Source organism: Mus musculus, chromosome 1 (genome assembly GCF_000001635.26).
Source record: "Mus musculus strain C57BL/6J chromosome 1, GRCm38.p6 C57BL/6J".
NCBI classification, from domain to species: domain Eukaryota; kingdom Metazoa; phylum Chordata; class Mammalia; order Rodentia; family Muridae; genus Mus; species Mus musculus.
Window position 1 is genome coordinate 107018249 of NC_000067.6, and position 8580 is coordinate 107026828.

General features: G+C 35.2%; 1 pseudogene; it reads right to left on the reverse strand.

Annotated features, from left to right (window-relative positions):
- Positions 1889 to 7077, reverse strand: Gm8080 (predicted gene 8080; annotated as a pseudogene).

Below are 8580 nucleotides of genomic sequence, written 5' to 3' on the forward strand. Positions count from 1 at the left end.
TATTCCCAAAATCAAAATAAATCAAAATTTTTGATGCTTATCACGTTGTGCCTGATAGCTGTAAGTCTTTCTGAGACTAAGCGAGAATGGAAGATTTTGTTCTCTTCTAAGGAAATATGTCCTGAGCTCTGTCCATTCCTAGTACACATGGGAGTATTTTGAGAGCAATGAACAGGAGGTTGATATCTAATGATTTTGAAAGTCAGTGTTTACCTGATCTGGGACCATCTGGGGGGGGGGTCAGACTCCTTATATCTGCATAGTTTTAGACAGGTCTAACAGTTTTCTGTAAGTCAGTGCCAGTGAGCTGAGGGAAGAGGCACTCGTCTTTAAAGTTGAGAAGCTAGGAGGGGTGGTTAAAAGATGAGCAGAAGAGTTAGAGAAGGCCAGCAGGTTCTTCCTGCTCTGTCAACTTGCATTTGAAGTAGATTAACAGAGTTGCTGAGCTGTGTTTTGGTTAAAGCACTGTGAGAACTTTCTCATCTCACACATCCCTGAAGGTCAGGCAGACATCCCAGATTCCCCATTTCTGTCTGCTCAGCTGTGGTGATGCAGATTCTTAAACATTCCTCCAGAGATAGATTCTATTTATACATGTGTGTACTGGTTATTATTTGTTCTTTGTAAAAACACAAACTGTACCACACTCTATAAATGGACTGACACTTTTATCTACCTTGTCTAGAGTTGTTAAAAGTGAAAACCATTTGTTTTTTCTTATAGTATTTTGGGTACAAACTTTCCACTGATTCCTATTCAATTTGAGATTGGATTTGAAATTTGGATACCTCTATCTTAACTGTTAAATAGTCAATCTCTTCTATCTTTATTTACTAAGAGCCCTCTTAAGGTCCTGATGTTAAATTTTGTCATGGAATTATCTAGATTCTTAAGCTGAGCTGTTATGTGTTCTGTGGTAATGGAATCTGAATGATAAAAGTGTTGACTATTCCATGGCTCAAGGTCCCTCATGCTAGCCACATCAGCTAGTAAGAAAAAAGTAGACTAATCAATTTAAGGTATCTTCATTTACTTTATATGTGAAGGCAGATGACTAATAATTATTATATTGGACAGCACAGATCTCTCACCAGGACTGCCAATATAGTAAATTATATTAATATTAACATGTTTCTAATCTTTTCATCTTTGATGAAATCATTATTTCACATTGTAGTATTTAAATTTTTATTTGTGTCTGAGGCTTGGCTTAGTAGTAGAGAATTTATCTGTATTCAAATGGTCTTGAGTTGTTCCTTGGTACTATAAGACATAAGCCATAAATCCACAAAGTTTTCTTGCTCTTAAAAATAAAAAAAAAACATGTGTAGAAATATATATGCACACAAAACCAGATTTAGCATAGGTGAATTTGCTTTTAAAATTCTCTCCATATTCCTCCTGAGTAATTGACACGTTCTGTTGAAAAGATAATAAAATAATAAATAAATTGAAAAGATTATTATTTTATTGAAAATGTCTTTTGTAAAATCACAGCGTTTATAAGCTTACAAAGTGGAGAGATATCTCCTAAAGTCAAGTAAAGCAATGTAGTTGTTCATAGTAATCAGTTTAAACATGGTATGGTTTACTCTAGCTCACTTAACACAGGTCATAGGTACATGTTGGATTAGAAGAAATTATGTTAATGTATTCCTTCATTTTTCCCCAGAGAATGTTTATACAGAGAAACCAGATTTGCATGTGTGTATAGGAAAAAAGAAGAAAAGAAAGAAAAATTAGAAATAATAGAGGTATACTGCCCCAACCCATGCATTCTTAGCAAGAACTCTAAGATGGGAAAGAAAATAAATGCAAGAGAAACTGTTGTTTTCAGGCTTCATTTAGCTTAGTTATCTTCTTTGGAAGCATGGCAGAGACACCTCACTTAAGGGGAAGAGATTGTGCCAAAGAAGAGGATGCTGTTGGTCTTACTGTGCTTGACCAATGGATGATCACAATAGAAATCTTCTGTAATCTGTAAAGATAAATTATGGGATTTTATCCCCGTGGTAGCAGCAGCTTCTGTTCCCTCTTCATTTACCTCCACAAAGGACTTGTGTAAAACTTTAGACACCACAAGACCTTGAGTGCTGTTCATGCCAGAGAAGTCAGCCTTCTGTGGATCAAAGGCGCCAACCATCCCCATGTGTTTCAATGGAACTGAGAGGTCATACTTCTCTTCCACTTTGAACCGAGGCAAAGATAAATACAACTCGGTCATATGCATATTTTCTGCTCTTGTCCATTCTAGTAACTTTTCAGTAGAGAGTTGTTCTTCAAGCTTTAAAAGTGGAGGAAAAGAGATTGCCATAACTAACTGAAAACTGTAACTTACATGAACAACGAATTAAAGTCAAACCTTTAGCAATAAATAAGTACTGGGTTTTTTGGTTTAGATATATTTATTTAGATAATTAAACTTAGATTTTATTTCCAATATTCAAAAAGCAGAATCATCATTTTGTACAAATAAACTGTATACATTATTGTTTATGCTCCTAGCCACATATTTCACTTTTATATTATTTATATTTTCATGTACATAGTATTACATTTTATAGTTACCATATAGTGCCCTATGTTTTTTCTTTAGCATTCAAAATATTTATAAACACTTTATAGAGTGCTATATATTTCTTTCAACCAAGTTTTACTTGTTCCATATGAGTGTCATCATGTTGATATTTAATATTCATAACTCTGCTTAATTCCTGATTAGACAAATCTGCAGTGTGATTCAGACTGTGTGTAAAATACATAGATTACAAGGTGAGATGCAATATCTCCCTTTAAACTTTTCATTATTGTCTCATGCTTAATTATTTTCCTTAGAGTCTTACATGAATTTGACACATTAGGAAGAAATCAGGCAATAGAGGGAAGAAAAGGAGACACAAGCCTTACCTTCTTCAGTCCATCGATTTCCACTGGCAGCAGGACAAACATACTTAGCTCTTTGCCTTTGTATGGTATTTCCACAATTTTGGTCTGCACATCCTCCAGAAACATGAAGTTAAATTTGTTTCTTTGTTTCATCATCTGGACAGGTTTACTTGTATTCTGCAACAAATCAGGATGTCACACACATATCAAGGGAGACACAGGAAGCGGCAGATAATATTGTACAGAGACAAAGCACATTAATATTCTATAAACAGATAAACCTGATGTTTAGTGAAGTCCATCCAAAAGATTTTAGTTATTCCTGTTCACATAAAGTTATAAAAATAAAGCACATGATATATTTTATTTTGGACTTTCCATGGTTTCACTATTATTTAAATTAAACCATCCACACACATCAACATAAGGCATTATGTAAATAAACTGCCAACAGTACCTTGTTCAACCAAAACTTTTCTTCTGTGGTATGCTTTTCATCAAATGTGTGGTTCCATTGTCCTTTGAAATACACTGCATTCACCAGAACCAGTATAGTGCTACTGTTCAGGCTCCCACTAGGAAATAAGTCTTTGATTTTTCCTTCAAGGGAAAGAACAAAGTGTCTATCATCAGTACAAGGAGCTTTCCTGGAGGATGCTTTACCAGAGTCACCACTGATCACTCATCACTGTTCACCCAAGTCATTACAAGAAGAAGTTGTTGATCTGTTCATAGGATATAGCCTTCCTCAATGTGCTTTGTGAGCTATCTAGAATGGACACATCAGTTCTTGTCATAGGAAAGGCTGTCAGTCTTTCTGTCTGGGTGATTATGGCCAACTCTCAGTGAGTACTGAGACACACTGTTTGGATCTATGCTGTCAAATTAACTCTTATCCTTCTTCTTCTAGCCTTCTACCCAAGGCTTGATATGGGATTGGTATATGGAGAGATCCCTGTGCTAGGTGGTAAAGACAATGTAATAAATTCTTTCCAAATGTCAGTGTAGAGGAACTGGTCTGAGATCCAGCTGTAGAGACAAGAAATGCCTTGCACTTCTGACTAGCAAAAGAGAAGGGGAATTTTTCTAACAATTATTCTTAGTTTCCCAGAATTGCCTGCAACTTAGATAAATTGATATGATATGAAAATCGTCTGAGTGAAGGCCTCAGATTGTCAGATACCAGTAACTAATCTACATGTAAACAAATCTCCTGTTGTATTTAAACTGATTGGCTTTCTGCCAAATTATCCATATTTCCTCTTGGTTCACTTCATATTTATGGAGAGAATCCCATAATCTCTGGTGCTTCCTCCATCGTGCTTTCACACAATACCATTTGTTTGGCTTTCCACCCAGGAATTAATTTTCTTTTGTCTTTCTTCTGCTGCATGTGCAAAATCAAGCGATTCCACGTTCACTTCTTAATACTTCTTAATGTCTTCCAAAAATGTCTTTGAGATGTGAAGGAACCTAAAAGAATTAGGGACAATTTTTAAACACTCAAATTTTATTAGTTGTGATGATACTATAATTTGACTGCTGACCATGATGGCAACCGTTAGGCTATGAAGACAAAGATTTTTTACTGAGGTAATAGGCAGGCAATATGAAAACACACTAAACTGAAGGCAACCTTACACTAATATAGCATCTGGCAGATGACAAGTGGAAAAGAGGGCTTGACTTGCAAATTTCATAGTAAAATCTCCTAAAAGAGCTGACTGGCTGATGAGCTATCCTACCTCTAAGTTGAACCATTGTAATCTCCTCTGAGGGTATTCCTCAATGGAGGAAATGCTATAATATCTGCTACCTCCCCAGTTCTCTCCAGGATTTCCCCAAGCCTGCCCATTCCACAAGCATCCTATTTGCCATACATCTCCACTGTAATCTCTGTGATCCAGTCAGTGCTGGTTCATTACTAAAGACTCATGGGAAGTTCTGGTGACCTACATTCTCTCATGGAAGTGTTCCTGAGCCCATGCTTCACCCACAGGTCACTAGGCTCTTGGACAATTCATCCAGTTAGAATTTTGATTATGAAGCTGGTGCTCCTTGAGCAAGTGTTGCCTATGTGAATTTGCCTCGTCTTGTGTTTATGTATGGTTATTTATATATGGATGCAGACTAAAGGGATGCAGAGTCAGGCACAACTTACCTGGAGAAATGGGAAAGCCTTTGCTCCATAGATACTGTTGGCAGTCTTTAGATCATAAGCATCATTGGATTTGTTTAACTGAGTCATAAACTTTTGAAATTGTTCATGGACATTTTTTTCATCCTTCAATGCCAAAAAAGGTTTTCAATGAATTACTCTGCTAATGCAAATATCAAACCCACAAAATAAATACCCAAACACTTGTAATATCAAAGATAATTTTGAACATTTTCTGATAGCTGTAATATATTATCTTAAATACTCCTACTTTACATTCAACCTCTTCTAGAAATGCCTTTTTTTTCCTCTACATAATCTGGGTTGCTGACTTTTCATCTAAATATGTAGTGTTTTTAGGTTGCTTTGGATTATGTTCTTCAAAAGTATAGATAAGATGTCGTTTCTAACAATCACTAGTACATGATCGTGTTCTGTTTGCCTATTTAAAAGGTTATTATAGTCAGCCCTGATATCTATAATCTTTAATGGTATTGTTTAAGACAAATTGAATCTGATTTATGGTTATTCTCTCATGGTGAATATTCTCTGCCTATAAGATAGCATATGCCCATGATTAATCTAAGGACTACATGTAAGTAAAATCAGTCTGAGTATAGTCTAGATAAAAACAAAAAGGTTCAGAGAATTTAATGATCTCTTCAAAGACATACTACAGAGTCAAATTGTGCATCTAAGTAACTCTGAATCAGAACACTTCTGTTTTCCTGCTAAGAAGGTAGAATGGTTAAAAACATATAGTTGTGATAACAGTCATTTTCCAAGATGTGATTAATTCTCTTAATATGTGAATATGTGCTTATTTCTCTTAATCCAATTGTTGAATTAAGATACAATTGTTTTAGTCACATTATTGTGATAATGACAAATACTGTTATCTTGTAATACCATCTAACATTTATTGTGCATTTTTACTTGTATAATTTAGACACTTTTGTGTTTATATATGATGAATCATATTCCTTTTTACTTCCACTTTAACAGAATCCCTCCCTCCCATTTCATCATGGTTCTTACCTGTGAAGGGCACAACTAGAGCTGAATCTTGACTATCCTCCTCTCCATCCAATACTGACCTTCTTCAGTAGTTACTGAACATAATGACTATGAGAAAGAAGCATCACACTAACCCACACCCAATTCTCTTTTGTTTGGAAATTCCCCTCTAGACTGATTCCTTTAAATGTAAAATGGCCTCTTTAAAGTATAGTGCTGTCAACAATCTGCAGCTCTTCTAGGCATGAGGTACCCTGCACTTACATGGCAGTGTGCAGATTTTTCTGTTGTCTTCTTGGTGGTTTCATTGAATTGAAGAACCTGGGAGAGACATTAAGTGCAGCAAGAAAAGTTCACTTAAAGTTCTGTCTAAATCCAAGGAAACAAAAACAGAACAAAACACTGAAAATAAAGGCAAAAAACTTAAAAATTCTGGAAAATGTATACTCCCAACATTTGTATGTTCGTAAGAAACACTATAAACCTGATCTATCACCAGTCACACAAATAGATGCCCATCCTCTCAGTACTTAGGAAACACTGCAATTCTCATCACTCAGACCTGAGACAATCTATTTATTGCATTAATAGTCTCTACCACTTAAGAAATTTCTTGTTGTTGAACACTTAAAGGCAATTATTCTAGCCTAGCCCCCAAGGGATATCAGGAATCAACTGGACTGTGTTTGGGAAGGGCGTGTCCCTCCCTTAGTTTCATGGTCACAGTCATGGCAATGCCTACTCAGCACCTTGTTCTTCTTCTCAGGCATCAAGCTTTATGCTCATTTGCTTATACACTGACAGAGTGCCAGGGAGACAAATTCAAGCTGGTCAAAAACGAAGCTTAGACCTACCTTCTCAATTTGTTTTTCAGTGTTTCCTTTGGCTCCAAGCTGGAGCATTGCTAATGCTGTCATCATGCTGATCGGGGAATAGAAAATGTTGTTATCTGATTCTCTGAGCTGCCTGTACAGCTCAAGTGTGAATTTATTAATGGTTTCAGCAAACAAATGCATGGTGGCTTAGTGTGACCTTGAAGTCCTAGAACAGCATAAAGTCAGCACAAAGGTTAGAACGACTTCACTAAATAAAACATCACCCTGTAATGAACATTTCTTGTAGAAAATGACATACCTGTATCATCAGATTCTGGCAAATAAATTTCTTTTTATTATCAATTATTAATTATTATTATTATTTGTTAAGTCTTTTGCAATGTATATCTCTTAACTAGAAGGTACAAGTTCAGTGTCCTTAAGACTTTGCAAACAGCTAATAGAGAATTCTTTTATCTTTACTTCTCACCAGCTGTGCTAGTTTTGAGTTGAAACGTTTCAAATGAATTCCAAGATAAAGTATTCTGCAGCTTGCAGACAGCTAGATGTCAAAATCACCTCTCAACATTTCCTTTTTTGGATTCTGTAGTTGCCAGACACAAATCCTACATGCTTCACAAGATACATAGTTTATCTGAAAATAATTAATTTAGATAAAAATCAAATTAACTGAAGAAGGCATTTAACTTTTCTTTGACAGATCAGGAATAATAGAATCAGGCAATATATCACATACACATGATGTAAAACAGTACTGTTATCCTCAAATATAGTTCATACTGCTCATCAATAGTAGCTGGAAGCACTTACTTGTGTTTCTGAAGGCAGAAGTGGGCAGGAAGAATGAGAGTCTGTGTGTGGCTGATCATGAGATCTGGAATTTATACCTCTCCTCTTATCATTGCTGTCTTGTCATTTCAGTAGTATTTAAAGTGACACAACTTCAGATTTCACAATCACGTTAGTCTTTTTAGTTATGCAAATTTGTGAGAAAAGGCTGGCTTCACATCCTACCACTGTACTTCCTTTTGCCACAGGTCATATGATTGATAGCTTTTTAACCTTTGTTAGCTGCAGACTCATCTGAAATGCACATAGGCACTTTTTCAATAGCAATGATATTACTTTAGACTTTTAACCTGACAACACTATTTTTCTGCATGACATCCATGATTACCTTTTTAAAAACTGTCTAATGAACACCTAAGATACCAAACAACTAAATAACTTATATGAAAAATTTCATTAGTTCTGTCAATTTCTCTATCAATTGCTCTATGCAAAAAGAAAAATACTTCTAATTCTAATTCTAGTTCAAAGTGATTACCACAATTCTGGAGAATATTTGTTGTTTTTGTTTGTTTTCTTTCTTTCTTTCTTTCTTTCTTTCTTTCTTTCTTTCTTTCTTTCTTTCTTTTTTTAACCACCTTTTCATGATACTCTTCTATTGCCACAGTTACTTCCTAAATCTTCTGAAACCTCTACTTTGGACTTTTCTGTTGTTTAAGAAATGTGAAAAAATTACTTATCTTTTTGAACTGACATTATATTAAGGAGAGCAATTTAAACAAAAAGGTTCATTTGAATGATATCTTTATATGAAAAGGAAGCAGAAAAGTGATCATTTTTGTCTGACATAAAAAGTGATCTGAGTTGTCCAGGCAAAATCTATTTCTTACTTCC